General features: G+C 34.7%; 1 protein-coding gene across 3 annotated transcripts in view; it reads right to left on the bottom strand.

The window, feature by feature from the left end:
- The window catches only part of CDH10 (cadherin 10), a 103,644-nt gene extending 87,305 nt beyond the window's left edge, over window positions 1-16,339 (bottom strand). The window contains exon 1 of one of the 3 annotated variants that reach the window (XM_017809396.1): window positions 16,244-16,339. The gene's annotated coding sequence lies outside the window, so the exon portion shown is untranslated. Of the gene's footprint in view, window positions 1-12,663; window positions 13,007-13,036; window positions 13,180-16,243 lie in introns of those variants that run through there. The other 2 variants (XM_017809394.1, XM_017809393.1) reach the window with 2 other exon arrangements.
- Between the last annotated feature and the right edge of the window lie 214 nt (window positions 16,340-16,553).

Below are 16,553 nucleotides of genomic sequence, written 5' to 3' on the forward strand. Positions count from 1 at the left end.
AAACATAGTTTTATTTCTGAAGCACATTGACTTCATTACATCAGTCCAATAAGAAATAATTTTAGTTTTGTCTTATTTCTGTATTCAAGCTTCAAAGAGTGTTTAAATTATTTCTACACTGTAAAACTTAGGGAAGGAAAAAATTTCTTTATTTGCAGCTAATGTATACCTAGTCTTCTCTGTCCATCTTCACGAGAAAACAACCAAGTTCACTTTGGTAAAGGAAAGATTTTTTAACCTAATGTCAAAAAGTACATATCAGTGTCACAACTCCTATTTTAGCACTTCTCTTTTCAACTTAAACAGCCCTTCTCAGTTTGCCCTGAGTATTGTAATCTCCAAAGGGTAAAGTCATAGCAGCAAACTCATACAGGCTGTTTCTGCAGGTGTCTGAAAAGACAGTATACCTACTTTTAGGATGTAAGAACAACGGCTGTGATTGTTGGGAAACTGTGCTTTTGTGACCTTTATGTCTTGTTTAGAATTTCTCTAGGCATGCAGGCCCTGAAACATGTCAGTTATATACTACTGCAGTTGTACAGCAGGATGGCTTTTTTTCTTTCACTGCCACAGTCAAGGTACATGTTGCTTAGACTAGGTGGTTGTCACACTAGATCTAAGTAATTTTGACAGTCAGGAGTACACACTAAATACACAAGTTCCACAGATCAGCGATCAACCTTATCTGACAGTCTAACCCCAGAATAAGTTTTAAAAAGCATTATTTTCCTTTTGATCATCTAGACAAGTTAGGTGACAGACACTTTTCAGTCTCTCCTTTATATACAGGATCTAACGGTTTCCAGCATAAATAATGTATTTACTTACCTGCCTAAAATTCTAACTAAATTATGCACTCTGGGATTGAAAGAGAAAAATCTACTATTCAACAGGTATAATTTGCAGAGAGGCCATACAAGGGATTTTACAACAGAGATGAGGAGATTCTAGCAATTCTACTTCTTTCAAAAACATATTCTGAAATGGGCCTCTACATATTTCCAGACTTTCCTGAATATAATCACAAAATAATTAATTTCTTGGTTTTTTTCACCTCTAGATGCTCCACAAATAGGAACAATCACTTTAATTGACCGTGTCTCCTCTTCCCTCTCTAACTTCAATGAAGATTTTGATTGGTTGAATTATTCATCTTTTCAAAACAGTTTCCTAACTATCTACATACTCTTTTTAATCCCTTCATCTTCTTTTATGTCCATCTTTTCCACATAGCACTGTCTGCAAATTCACTTAATCTCATGTCAAATTTATTTCTACTATCTGAATATCACGCTTCTTTTACATATGGCTTTATCCTTCCTTTATTGAAGGATGGTGCAGTGCATTTTCATGTGAATTAAGAGATGCAACCTTTACAACACTTTCTAAATTTCAAAACTCTTCTGTTCAGGAAATTAAGTGAATGCTTATTTGAAGTGCTTCAGGGATGCATATCAATCAATCCATTGTTCCTCCACAATGTCAACTGACAGTTATATTTCTGCTTTTTTGCACTGCATGAACACAATCACATCTCACTGGAGACTTTCTTTTTGGTAATTTATGACATTCTGCATCATCTTTCTGTATCTGTGCTTGATTTTTTGCCTGTCTACTTCCGTTTTTTTCATGTGAAGCATCCTGCCTGCCTACCTGAAGCTTTTATAAGTGAATATGTTTTAAGAAACCCTTAAACCAAAAGTACAAAACACCCCCCAAAACATTCTACATCTCCCCTCTTGAATATTCTTTAAAATATTCTGTGCTCAATTTGCATTAAATGTAACCACATGAAAATTATACTGACATGCTTACAAACGTGTATTAATCCAGAACAAGATGTTAAGTTGCAATTTGGGGAAATAACTTTCTAGAAAACTTTTTAAGATTTCATTTTTGAAGCCTTAAGCTTCACACCTTTCTGTCCATGTTTCTATCAAAACTGTGACATGCATTTAGATTAGTCTTCCTTGTAAGGAACTTCACACCATGTCAATTCACTTGAATGAGCAATTGCAACTCTTTCTTTTGTTAATTCACTTACTTTAATATTGTAGGCAAAGTGTACTATAAGAGGCAGATATAGAAGGAGAGAAAACCATTTGAGTGTGTTACTTGTTAGTAGAATTTTACTGAGATGAGGAGGAAATCATGGCATTATCACATACATGTACGAAACTGTTGAAATTCTGTATCTTCTTACATTAATGTTATGATTCTTCTCTCCATTCTCGCTGATAGACAACAGAGTTTTATCTCTATCTAACCCAGTTAACCTTAAGCAAAGAAATCACACTATCTCTAACCAAAAAGAATGCTTCAGCTGTTGACTGATTCATCACAGTGATGAGCTGGCACAGCATACAACTGTACCTCAGTTAGTGATTGTTTATTAAAAATCACATTCTAGTGACTAAGATTTTAATATATACCATATAATTGAGAGAAAACATATCTTGTATTGCTATTCCTATAATATTTTTATTTTCTGAACAAATTTAGAAAGCGTGTAATACAGAACAAGGCAGTATTGGTCATGTGTACAGAAAGCAGTGAAAGCATCTGACATTACAAAAATATCCAGTTGGAACACTACTTCTATTTCAAAGGTGAGATCTTAAACAGTGTTTTACTAATTTTGATTGATAGTATTTCCTCCCTCAGCTGGGAGGAATAATAACTCACAAAGGAATAATTTGCAATAGATTTTCAATGATGAGCATATTTTCATGTTATTTGAAGCAGACTATAATATATGTCTTTCAAAAAGAAAAAAAAAAATCAACCTTTCTTTTGAAGGAATGAGAACCCCTGACTTAAAAATTTAAGTATAAGCAGGAGTGACACCTTTTTTTTTTTTTTCCAACTCTTTACAGGGAGTAGTATTTTTGCATCTAGGAACTTTAATCAGAATGGAAGTTAGGGCTAAGGAATCAAATACGGACTATGACATAGAAAACTCCTTCAGAAATTGAGCAAGAATGTGATCTGTACTGATTACAGACAACTACAGGCATTATCTTAAAAAAACCCAAGGTATTAAATTAGTATTCACTTAGCACAAAACCAAAATCACTCATTTTGCTGAATCCCAGTGAAAATATCAGGAAAATATACAGCATTCTTGTGCTGTTACTACTTTTTTGAATGCAGGCTGGTATGAATTTTCCTGAGCTAAAACCAGAAAGTAAAATGAAAAACAAGAATGCTACCACAGATCTTAGCTTTCTGTTAAACATTTCAGGATGCTGAAGTGGATATTGCCTTGAGCTAGCTAAGTATTAAAGTATTCTACAGAGATATAATGCACTAATACAATAAAAATCTATTGACAATTGCCTTGAATCAGTTAAGGATTTAAGAGTTCTACAGGGATCTAATGCGACAGACTAAAAATCTATTTCTATGTGGTAATGACAGTCAATTTTTGTGAGGTTTCTCAAATTAATATTTATAGGCCCTTGCAAAGAAAAAAAAACCAAAAAGAGTTTTGTCCTGTGAATGATTTGGTTTCCCATTTTACATTCACTATTAAAATTCATACCTACATATCTATTGCCAAAGCAAGGAATTTTGCTGGTAGGCATAGAAACTGTGTGCTAGAAAAGACTATCCTTGTTTCATATAATTATCCTCTTGCCACAAGATGGCACTAAAAGATTAAAAATATCTGCATTCCTAGGGCTCCCATCTGAAAAAAATGAACAAACTTTTCAGGGAATTGCACAAGAAGTGTCTTAAGTATTTGACTTTCCATTTGGTTAGCAAGTTATGAATACCATTCTACTTACTTTGACCAAGCACTGAAATGCAGAGACTTACCATAGAGTTGATGAATATGGAGAGAAAAATTGTTTTACTAAAGCTTAAGTGTCCTGCAAATTGCAAAGAACAAGCAGTGGACATTCAGAATGACATATTTCCTTTTTAGGACAGAGAAGTAAGGACATAATCAGTAGATATATTAATAAAAAACTAAACAAACATAAGAAAAAACATCAAAAAGTTATAGTCTTCCCTAAGGAAAATTTATCAAAGTTCAACAATCTATGTATTAGGAATTACGTTTTACTCCACTCAATCTTCCATCCCAATTGCAATTAAAAAAAAAAAAAAAGAAACTGATCTCAAATTTAGTGAACTCTTTAAAAATCTGTATGGTAAATAATGTGAAGAATATTGAAGAAACTATATTTCTAGTTTATAGGATATCAGCTGGTCAAGTGAATGCTTTTCTATTCCCACAGCAAAACCTCATCCTTCACAAAGAGTAGTACTACATGACACAAACAGCTCAGAGTGGACTAACCACATAAAACCAAATTGAAACAAAAACCCAAAGCTTCATGTGGGACAAAAAAAAATTCAAAACACAATCACTTCCCTGGAAATTACTTCGTGTCACACATTTAATTTATCTATTAAATATCCAGCAAAGCAACTATTAAAAACAGTGTCAGAATTGTCCTGATCTTCATTGCCAATATTTTTGATTGTACAGAAGAATATTAAACTACCCTCAAACATTTTTTTCTTCACATCACTTCATTTTAGCTCACATATTTTAAAGCACTAATAGATTACTTGGAAGTCAGGGCTTGATTAAACATTAGAATCATTTAGATGAATTTTGTTTACTTAGAATTGACTTTAATTCTTTATTCTTTTTTTCAATCATCATACCATTATTACACTACAATTTTTTAATGCTATTTTCCTGATAACTAATAGCCCAGTTTCAAGAAGGATTTTAATATACTAGAGTTAGAAATGGACTCCAACCAGCATACCCAGAATAACAAGGAACCAGTCACATCACTAAAATCTAAAATGACCCAATAGTCACAGATACCTCTAAGACAAGACTGTCTGGGTGCTTTTCCAGAGATTGAGCTTGAACCATTTAACTGGCAGCTGTGGGTCTGATCCACCTAGGCTGCTTTTACGCCATTAGACCTGACTTTCACAGTCTGTTCAAGGGGCAAAACAACCTTAGGCCATACATACATAAGCATTTACTGGTTGGATCTCGATGGCTGCAGTCATGGAGAAAGGAACGAGCAGGTATTTTCTCTCCTGAATGTGCATAACCCAAAATTTAACAAGAACTTACTGCTGCATTAACACAGGGCTTTTGATCCTGTAATTTAGAAGGCTGAACTACTTTGAGCTTTACCATTTGTGTTTAACTTCAGCTAAGTGATTGTTGTTAGAAGTGAAAACTTAAAAGCTCACTTGTGCATGACTGTTTGTAAATTCAGTTCTAAAACACAATACAACAAACATCATTTAAACTTCTGAATGTGGTGAAATGCAATTATACTGTTACTTTTTTTTTTTTAAACCCAAACTTCTCATTTCAGAACTTAAATTATTTCTCCTTCTTTGTCACAAAATTTTAGGTATGCAGTTTGGAATATCTCAAGCCTAGTGACCTTTCTTAGTCACATTGTAGATTCCTAAATTTTCTTGAAGATTTATGCCCATCAAAACTTTAAAGGGATTATTACTATAATGCACTATACCTTAGGTCTTCTTTTGTTTCTAATTCTCATTATTCTGACCTCAAAAGAAAGCTAGAGGAAACCAAGACACAATAAAGATATATTCACAAACAGCACAAGTATTTCAGAGTGGTTCAGATGCCTTACTAACCAAGGATAGAAAGAAGAAATGTATGATTTTGTCTTATTTTTCCATCCTGCACGTATATTCCACATATATACATAAATTTTAGAGAAGATGTCAGTTTGTTCTGACCATCAGAATGATTAAAGACTGTCTAAATAATATAAACAAAGTAAAACATTTTCACCTGAAGAAAGATTTTCTCAAATTAATTAGTCAAATCAGGGTACTACTTCATTTGAAAACACTTAAGAAGGGAAATTTGAAGTTATTGTATAAGCTAGATAAAAAGAATGTATTTTATAAAAGAGTACTATTACAGGGGAAAATCCATTTGAGTATGTATCTGTACACATGTCATTCAGTCACAGCTAGAAGAAAAAAAGTAGATCAAGTCACACATAACACTTTTGCCTTAACTTCTGAATCAGAAGCTTAATAAAATGCCCCTAAGTATTAAGTCATGGAGAGAAGCAATTGTATCTAATATACCTGGGGCTCTGTTCACCCATTTTAATCAAGATGTCAGCTTCAGTAATATCTTCACCATGAGCAGCATGCTCTTACTCAAGGGAAAGGGCACATCTCAGCACACTAATGACAGAAAAAACTTTGTCCAACAAAGGAGAAAAAAATCACACTTCCCAAAATGGTTCTCACAATAGTGTTCTACATCCTGCTCTTTTATAGACACTACAGATTTCTGCCAAAAGCCTATGGAAACTATCCCAAAGGGAAATAGTATTAGAAGACAAAAAAACTATTTAAAACTTGGCCATGGGAAGTTGGGAGCAGTAGTGTATTTAGGGAACTTGGATATAACATGCTTAAGCAGATCTTAAACTATATTTCATGTTATAATGAAATGTTTTACTTCTCTAACCTTAGAAGGAAATTGTTTCTTTTGGGTGCAAAATAATTAGGTGTACACCAGTAATTAATTCAAAAATCGAGGTCTACAGTATTATTTACCATTTAATACAATACTATTTTAATTAAACGTTGCTTTTGCTTTGTTTTTTTTAGCAGAAAGTTATGACAGCAGGCTAGTAGCTCTGGATAGCCTATGTCACAGGATCAAAATTATGATGCAAGAAAAAATAATAATAGCAGACAACAGTATTGACATGTAAACATCTTTTCTGTACTAAATGAAATAAAAAAATTAGAAGATATCTGTACTCATAATGAACATATGATCTATAACATGATGTAAACTTTTGGTGAAGGGTTATTTGCATAATTTGCTATTAAAATTTATGTACAGGTGGAGAGGAAATAAGACCTGAATTACTGTCATTCTCTTGCTTCAATTCATCATGTTTGGGGATTTTTTTGTTTTAAACACATTTTGCCCATTTTTTTCTTTATATTCTTTCTATTTTTCTTGGATTTTCTTTTGCAATTATTTTTAAAATCTGACAATCCAGATCACCTTCTAAATAACCCCTACATTAAAAAACAACTAACAGTAACTTAAGAGTTAAATCTTATCAATCTGATTAGCATATGCAAACTTCTAGTAAATGTATTACTTATAATTTTCATAATGGAGAGAATCAATGACATTTTTTTAGAGTCACAGGAAACATTGGATTGGAAGGGACCTGAAAGACCTCCAGTTCCAACCCTCACTTGCCATAAGCAGTGATGCCACCCACTAGGCAGGTGGCTCAGAGGCCCATCCAACCTGGCCTTGAACACTTCAAGGGATAGGGCATCCATAACTTCTCTGGGCAACTTGTTCCAACGCCTCACAAGCTTTTGAATAAAGAATTTCTTCTTAACATCTAATCTAAATGTCTACTTTTAACTAATTTTCAAGTAACACACAAATAGAATCAATGTGCATTTATGTTTCCCAGTTCCACTCCCCGTGAAAAAGACATCAGGAAAATGGCAGGTCACTATTTGTAAGAGAAAGGAGTTTTAAACAATTACGGGATAATTTTTCTTAGAATCCTTAGAAGCACAATAAACTTGATCCTTGTCCCTCTATCCTGAATATTACTTCCAAACAGTTACACATACCTTGGATTCTTACATCTTTTCTCACCTTCATTTAAAAACTCAAAAATTTTCTCCATGTATTTTGCCTTATGTGTAAGATATGAAACATGGTCAAAACTCTCTTTGATTCCAGCGGAAGTAAGACTTGGCTGTGATACTTAGAGGAACCAGTGACAGAATGCACAGCATCTAAGTTTCCTAGACACAGGTTTATCTGTTTTATTTGTGTTTGCTATTGGGGCAGCATTCATTAAACAAGTGTAAATATCCTTTGAACTACTGAAGTGTGGTAGACACATGTACCCAATAAGACTTCAGTTATATATATATATTTTATGGTAGTTTAGAGTAAAAAAAATAATAGTCCTCTTCAACATTGCATTTTGAGCCTTGCTCGTAGTGCTTCAAATTACATTGGTATCCATTCTTTGTGTCCTAAAAATCTGGATATTATAGGATTGTAGAGTTCATGAGGTTTGCACTCATCTTTGAGGATTGTGATCTGATCTAGCTAAGTGACGGTATGTTCATGTTCTTTATGTTGTAATGCAAAGCACTGCAATAGGATGACACAATAAAACCAATCTCTAATGTGATAAGTGATGGAATATCAACAATAAAATCACAAAACATACATCTTTCATACAGGTATCTCATATCATACACGGTTCTTCATGAGAAAATATTCTGAGAGGTTTTTTTATTTTTGTAAAACACAGAAGAACACAGTTACAGTTTTTGAGCAACAGAACTCTGGAAACAGCTATTTACAAATAATGTTTTGAATCATTGCCTTTTCATAAACACACACACATGCCCTCTTCCCTACATGATTCCTTACTCTTTGAATATGATTCAACATTCACTTTGATTTACAATTAAGAGATGTTGTAATGAAGTTATAAATAAAAACATTATGTAAAGAATTATGTACACGTGGGAATAATATTAAAAAGGACACCTGCCATGTTGCTTTTCATTGTACCCAGTTAACTTCCTAAATCTCTGTATTCCCCTGATGCAGCCTGTTGGTACAGATATTAGCAGACTTGAGTTTGCATCCCAGAGCAGATGTCCTGTGACAGTACAAGCTGGGGAGAACCTCTGAGGTGTTGCTAGAACCTTATGTCTCCTGCTGGACACACTTCTTTAACAAACAAGTGATAAACATTATCTATTTCATATACGTTCATAAAAGTAAGAAACAGTAGTGGGAGCTTACAGAAAAAGTCAAGTAATAAAATGCTGAGATAAATTAAGAAAAAAAACTTTTACAGTATTCTGATTGCTAGAATGCAATCCCTATACCAGCTAAAGGTTGTCCCTGTTTTACCTCTGCTGTACACATACACACACACACATATTTGAGGTAATTGTCTCTGACATTTAATAATCAGGAAGATTGCATGTAAAAAGAAATGTGTATAAAGCTTCACCTGGCAGATTTTTGGCAGATCCTCCACATGTTAAAAAATAGACTGATAAACCAATAAAGAGAATATATAAGCTCAGTAGCCTTTGGTTGGGTGGTGTTCTGGCTTCCCACCAGATGAAAACAGAGCAAGGAAAAGAGCAGTGCTCAGGTCCAGTTGATTTTTTTTCTTCTGTGTGCAGTAACGCAGCCTGATAACACATTTAGCTCCCTAGAGATGATGATTTTTCCTATTGCTCTGCTGTAAAGTTGTTAACCCACAGAAACAGACATGTTAGAGAATTCACCACGCCAAGGATTCAAAGCTGAAGAGCTGTAAATCCAGGGAGCTAAAACCAAGCAACTTTTAACATAGGAGTACCTCTTGGCCTGAAGAGAGATTTGGGGAACATTTAGAGCTCACATTACCACTGTTTCTTCTTTTTATTTTTTTTTTTTTTGGCTTTCAAGTTTTTCCAGAAATTGGACAATAGAGGAAGTATGGGGTTTTTATCAAAAAGCACGTGTTGATATTAGTAGATCTGAAGGTACAGGATGTGCAGTGTGAGTGTTGTTTAGTCAATCAATATTTCAGTGAACTGTACCTCTACTTTCTACGGTCTTTTATTGATAGTTCCAAACTATTTGGAGAAATTGAAAGCATGTTATGATGGGGCATCCTTATGTGCAGTGAAGTCTCTCTTCATAATGTTCTACTTAGGCATATTTTAAACTGCTCATAAGAAAACAGCTTATATTCTTTTAATTTCAATTTTCCTCCTTTACAATAAATGATACATTGAATAGTATGTTATTAAAAAGCTCATACCAGAATGTTTCTTAAACCCTTATTTTTTTCCCAAATAATCAGTGTTTTGCTTCCATTTCTGTCTGCCACATAATACTGAAGAATTAACTATACAGTAGATTTTTTTCAATTTATGATGGACATAATGTGACGTTAAAGTACCTTGGTGTTTACGAACTTGATTTCAAGTGATAATAATTAATCAATTAAAATAATGTTATCATAACCCTACATTCATCCTATTACTACTATTCAACAGTATTTCAATCTTCATTTGACCCCCCTGTACTAGTGCTGCAACCCAGTGGTGTGATAGGGTACAACATTATTCTTCTTTGACCTGCAATCTGCCTGTAAATATGGTTAACAGACCTAGCAACTAAGTCACCTGCATAGAATTATCCAGATGAGACAGGCTCTATTTCATTCACATGTTTCCTTGGGAAATCACATTGAGATCAGGAAATTATTCTCTCAGAATCAGAGGCAGATATTATTTTCAAATTACATTTTCTTACTTTTCCATTTAATTATTTAACAAGAAAAAACCTTATATTACTCAGCTGAAATTTGTATACTGCTTTGCATGTATAAATGTGTATTTTATGAATATGTCCCTACATTTAATTATGTGCTCATTTGCTGCCATATAACATTATTTTTGTGTGTTTTTCAACTGCAACTAGGCACAGAAAAGAACAGTAACCACAGTGTCTACTGTGAGCACATTTCAGGATTTCATCAGTTTCTTCACAGATCCTTTGTCTACTGAGAACATGCAAGTACGAACTTTTAGTCTATCTACACTCATTTACTCTGAACCAAAACCAACAAAACTGTTTAAGAATATGTAAGGTCCTACATATATACTCTTTAAGATGTATTTTGCTATTTTCTTTTCCGTGAACTGTTACAAAGCATTATGAATATAAAAGGGTTGGCAAGGCAAGCAGCCAACACATATTTTCCAATGCTATCCAAAGTAACAAAAAATCAAATAATCAGAACCAGTTTCAAGCTTAAATATATGCCTTATAGTCAGCACTCTTCAGACGTTTCAAAGTTCCTACTTGAGTGTACAAAATTGTCTTGACACCACACATAAAAAACCAGAGAGAAATCTAACCTAAAATTAACAGAAGCTGCTAAAGAAATGACCTCACCTCTTCATTCAAACTTTTATGTAACAAAGTATATAAAAATATGAGAAGACTCTCTCAGGCACAAATTTGATTAACAGTTTATAATCAAGAAGTATTCCTCTCTTGACATAAACCCATATTGACTCCACAAAGCTGTTTTTCAACTCCTGAGGAAGACAGCTTATGTTTCCTTCTTGCTTTTCTTAGTTCCCTAAGTTCCTTCTTTCTTTTCCTCCTCTGAAACAGCACAGATTACTATTAAATTCAAAAAGTAAACAATTAACAGAAAAGTTTGAGTAATTGGAAAAATCTCAATAAATGCTTGTACCAGACTCATAATATCCCCAATAAACAGCATATTTAAAAAGGATTTAGAGATTCAGAAGTATGTTCCAGTCTCCCACTCTCTGCTTTTCCCCTCCAGTAATGTCACCATGTATATTTAAAGCCTACTAGCTTTAAAAAAAAAACAAAACAAAACAAAAAAAACAAACAAACAAAAAAAAAAACCACACAATTTTCTACAAACCTCATCCTGTGCACATGCACACCCATATATGCATATACACAAACATGCACAACAAGTTGTATAACTCAAAAAATACCTTAAAAGCAATGGGAATGCAGTTGGGATAATACAGATGCTTTTACTGAAATGAAAGATGAAGATTATAGGCAACAGCAATGATAGGTCAGTTTTAAAATGCTGGTTGCTACTTGTCACTGACTGCACGTGCAGATGCATTCTCCTAAGCCGAAGGACTGCTAGAGTTCTACAGCTGCAAGTAGTCTCATGTACAGTATTAGCCTATTGAAAATTCCTAACACAGCTGACAATGCCATCAATAGTTAGTAGTTGGAAGCATGGATTTAGACTTGTATTGTGCTGCATTAATTTAACACCACATCAAATATGGATTTTATTGCAGCAGTGACAATAAATGCTCACACAGGTGTAGACTAAATTTTTCCTCCCTCCACCTTTTCCTTTCTTCCCCCTCCTTTTCCCTTCTCCCTCCACTCCCTCTTTACTGAAATGTCAAACCAGGCGATATTTTCCCCATTTGCGTGCATATAGCTCTGTACAGATATTTGAAATATTGCCTGTATTCACTCTGCTATCCCTCTCCACAGGGATTTCCTTCATAAGAAGCATTTGCTGCGAGTGTGAGTGTGGATAATTTTTCTGAAATTCAGTTCAGGGCAGAACGAATAACAGTGAAAGCTGCAACAGACTTGCACAGGTATACAGTAAGCGAGGGCACATATGTGTACGTTTCATGCTATGTTCATAACTGTTACACTACAAAAAACTGTGCTTTTTTCAATTCAATCACTATTGTTCCCCCCACACTGAATTTGCAAGAACTGAATACAGATGGAAACTGCTACTTAAAAGAGAGCCTGCTTACTAGGAGAAAAAAAAAAACATAAAATGCTTAGTGTTTCAATCTTGAATACATATGATATTGGTTTAATTTGAGGAGCGAATGCACAGCAGTTATTTCCTATCCCTTGTGTCATTACTTCTGACACATATTTATAAAATGTAAAAAGTTGTATATAGTAGAACAAATATATGAATTACATTAAACACCATGCTGTAGCTCGTGCTATAATAATTATAATAATATCAATAGAAAGAAAATAAGAAAGGTTCCTACCTTTTATTCTGCTTCTGAGAAAGTCCACCCCAACCAAATGAAAAACGAGCTATTAGAGTCCTTTTTTTGGGTCTGTTTTCTCCTGTTATTTTTTAAGACTGATCCTACTTGGATCTAACTCAGGCTTTTTCTCCCAGCATCACTTAACTCTGGACAGTCGGGAACCGAAGCTAAGGGGGAGCTCTCCCTCCGACTGGCTTTCATTCAGAGCTCCAGATTGGGGGGGGGGGAAGGAACACCACCACACACACACACAGCGTGCCCAGATAATACACACACACACACACATACACGCACACACACACGCTGTCACTCTCCCTCCGAGGAGGGGAGCGGGAGAGAGAGGCGCTGCTGACAGAGCCGCAGCACTTACCCTGGGAAGGTTGGAGATCGGGGAAGTGCAGGCTTTTCCGAGCACACAGTGATTTGCAAGTGAATGCGGTGGGAGGGTACAGCAAACGGAAAGCTTTTTTTGTTAAAGCCTGTCGCCCTCCCTTCACTGCCAGAATGGTTCTCTGGTTTTGAAGTCTAAGCCTCATCTGCTTAGCTTGTCGTACTAATGAATACTGAAAACACCTCCGCTTTTTGTGATGTGTATTTCTTAATTAAATATAACCACTTTACTGTATCACCAGTGATCTTACAGCAATGTTTATTAAAATATATATGTACATATTTTAAAAAATAGCATGCTGCTAAGTTAAATGAAATGCTTGGAGGGCTCAGAAGAAACCAGAGAGTAATTTTGTTTGTTGAACTGCTTTTCCTATTAAATTAGAAACATTTTGTGATTCTGAGATTTTTCATCATACTTCACTATTTTGCCTCATGATTAATACAAAACAAGGTTCATATAAAATTAGGTATTTTCACATTTCCAGAGGTTATAAAAAAAATTCAGCATCACTACTAATTCCCCATAATATTTGCCCCTTTTGATACTTGTGATACCTCTTTTTATTTCAGTCACTGTATTTGGAATTCACATTTTGCAATGTGTTTCTTTTCATCAAGTTAATCTGAGTGGGTTTCATGTTTCTAATACAGCAAATTGGACTTAGTACAATCCTCCTTGGATCATATCAAGTTCAATCCTTTCATTGTGATACTGTAGAGGGTTATGTGTACATTAGTTAGAAGAGATTTAACAAATAGTCACATAAGATTAAACCAATGGATGTCAGTATTGCTCTATCTAAGAAGTGTCATAAGGGACTTTCTCTGGTTGTAGAAAAGTCTTCCAAAAAAAGAAAAAAACCTAACCAAATTCTCTTAAAATAGAAGCTGGAAAATGTATTTGGGAGTGAGGAAGAAAGTAACAGTGAAAACTATTTCATTGTTAGAAAATCTAATACAGAAATAGACTACTGGCTGTTGTTAGGCTGCTCTGTGTTACCTATTCTGCTTGTTCTCAGCTTCTGTCAGGAGAAAAGACAACAAAAAGAGAAAGGCAAGATCCTTATCATGACTGGTATCACTTCCTAATGTAACCACCTGCTGTTGCTTTCCCTTATTTGTAATAATTAGGAGGAACAGAAATGACCCATCACCTAAGCACAACCTTTTGGCAGATGAGCAAGTCAGCATTTAAGTAACATGCTATACTAGCATATGAAGACATCATCTAGAGATAGAAACATGTAAAGCAGCAAAAACCCAAGAGGAAGGGCAGGGGGAGTATTGTTTTACTACCATATATGAAAAGATTTTTTTCTGAAAAAATTATCTACTGTCACAGCTTTTTAATCTTTCGAGGAAAGCAATTAAATTCGTTGGCTTTCACTGTACTTGGGCACATAAATTCACAGTGCCATGTATAAAATTTCTGTAAAAAAAAATTCTTTCCTTCTCCCTTTCTCATTGTTGTATCAATATAAAAATCAGAACTGCCGTATGTCCGTCTGCTCCTGGTTTCCAAAGACTTTCATTCTCAGTCAGTTCAGAGGAAAGGAGAAGGCTGCAGAATCTCTCTCGAGCTTCCTAGTCTCTGACAGAATTTGATATTGCGCTATGTAAAGATACATTCACAACTCCCAGTAATCAATTTGGAACTGACAATATTGAGTCATCTATGCTCTCTTCCAAGTTTACCCATTTATTTGTGCAAAACTGGAAATGTAAGATTTTTTTATTTTGAACAAAGCCTATCACATTGGTCTGAAGGTAAAGTCCTTCATGGTACTTTCTTTTCTGAAAGTACCAACTGTGCTTTTGTCTCCTAAAATATTAGAACTAGGCTTTGAATCCATAGTGGAAAGCTGACGATTGTCTTAGAATAAAATGTTCACTTTCATTTTGGTATTACCAACAAATTAAATTATGATGAAGGGAGACATAAATATGTGGAAATATATGGAAACTTGAAACATGGCTTCAAAGTAGCTTTTTAAAGCTGGACTGCTTTTTGGACAATGAACAGAATATTAAGTGTTAAATATCAAGTTAAAAAATTCAGTTCCTTTTAACATTTTCTCTTCTGTCATTTAAGTTGCAACCAGGAAGTAGGTAATAAATGACAATTTTTGTATAAACACAAAAGTCTATCCTACACAAGCACGCGCACACACACACACACACAGAGGGAGAGGGAGACAGAACTATGCCACATTCTGAAGTCAAAGAATATAAATGGTCTAGTGGAATTATTCTGGAACAAGAAAGTCAGAGACCATGAATGTGTGCTTGCTCCCTTTTCTGCAAAGCATTTTGGTATATTTCTTTTAGGGTTTTATTCAGCTAGAGTGAACCTACCTTATCTTAGATGTATATTAATTTATTCTGGCATAGTTACTACAAGTCACACTTGCACCCTTAAACTGGACTGACTTTGGGAGTTAAGGTTTAACTCTAGAAAAGTCATACTTTGTAATGAAGTCTTGTTTCTGTTGATATGGTCAGTTGCTTAAAATCCAGTATCTATGTACACTGAATAGTATAGATGCACATGGGCATCTAAGGCAAAACAGTTATTCAACCATATACTTACTCATACACATGACAGTAACTTTAAAACAAGGTGGCATCATAACCTATTTTTTAACACTGCTTAATAATTCCCATTAGAAGAATCCTTTTATAGTTGCTTATAAATTTACCAAACAAATTATTTAGGATTAAATTTTCTACACTGATGGTCTGCCTAGGGCAGAAATAATTTAAAAACGTTTCAGCCAAAATGATACTGAAATTTCAGAGAATCAGGAAAAATTATAAAGCTGAAATTTTCTCACAACAATAAAACAACATTCATGCTTTGAAGGCAGAATGTGAAACTCCACGGGGTACAGCTGGCCTTTGAATCAGAGAAGCTTACCAATGGTGACAGATTAGGTCAAGGAGCATTAAAATAAAGAAAGAGTGGTAGGAGCAGAAGGAGCGGAGGCTGGGGGATGCATTCTTCTTGACCAGCAAAGAGAAAAAAAAAGCAACAACATATTTCTGATAAAGAAGCAAGAAGGAAGAAACAGTGGTGGAACAGGGGGAAGGAGGCTGAACAAGGAAACTTGCAGTGGGGAGAGAGGGAAGGGCAAAAAAAGAAGCACGCAAGATAAAATTTCAGAAAGAGAGATAAAGACCTTACCAGGGACTGTAACATTGCTTTTTTCCATCTCTGTCTTCAAGGTAGGCAGTTTTATCCTCTGAAGTGATATATCTAGTATAACACCCACTCAGACTGCAGTGGAGACACTTTTCTTGCTTTTCATTTCTGGTTGCAATACTGGCAGAGATCCAATAAGCCAACAGTTGCATTTTTAGGAAGATGAAAAGGTATATGAAAGATGAGAAAGAAAATATGTGGAATTAGACCCAGTATTTTCCTAAGCATTGCTATTGGCAAATCTTTGTCAAACTACTGAAATTCTCTCCACTCAATGTTGGCTCACATGGAG

Source organism: Lepidothrix coronata, unplaced genomic scaffold, assembly GCF_001604755.1.
Source record: "Lepidothrix coronata isolate B3197 unplaced genomic scaffold, Lepidothrix_coronata-1.0 Scaffold26, whole genome shotgun sequence".
Lineage (NCBI taxonomy): Eukaryota > Metazoa > Chordata > Aves > Passeriformes > Pipridae > Lepidothrix > Lepidothrix coronata.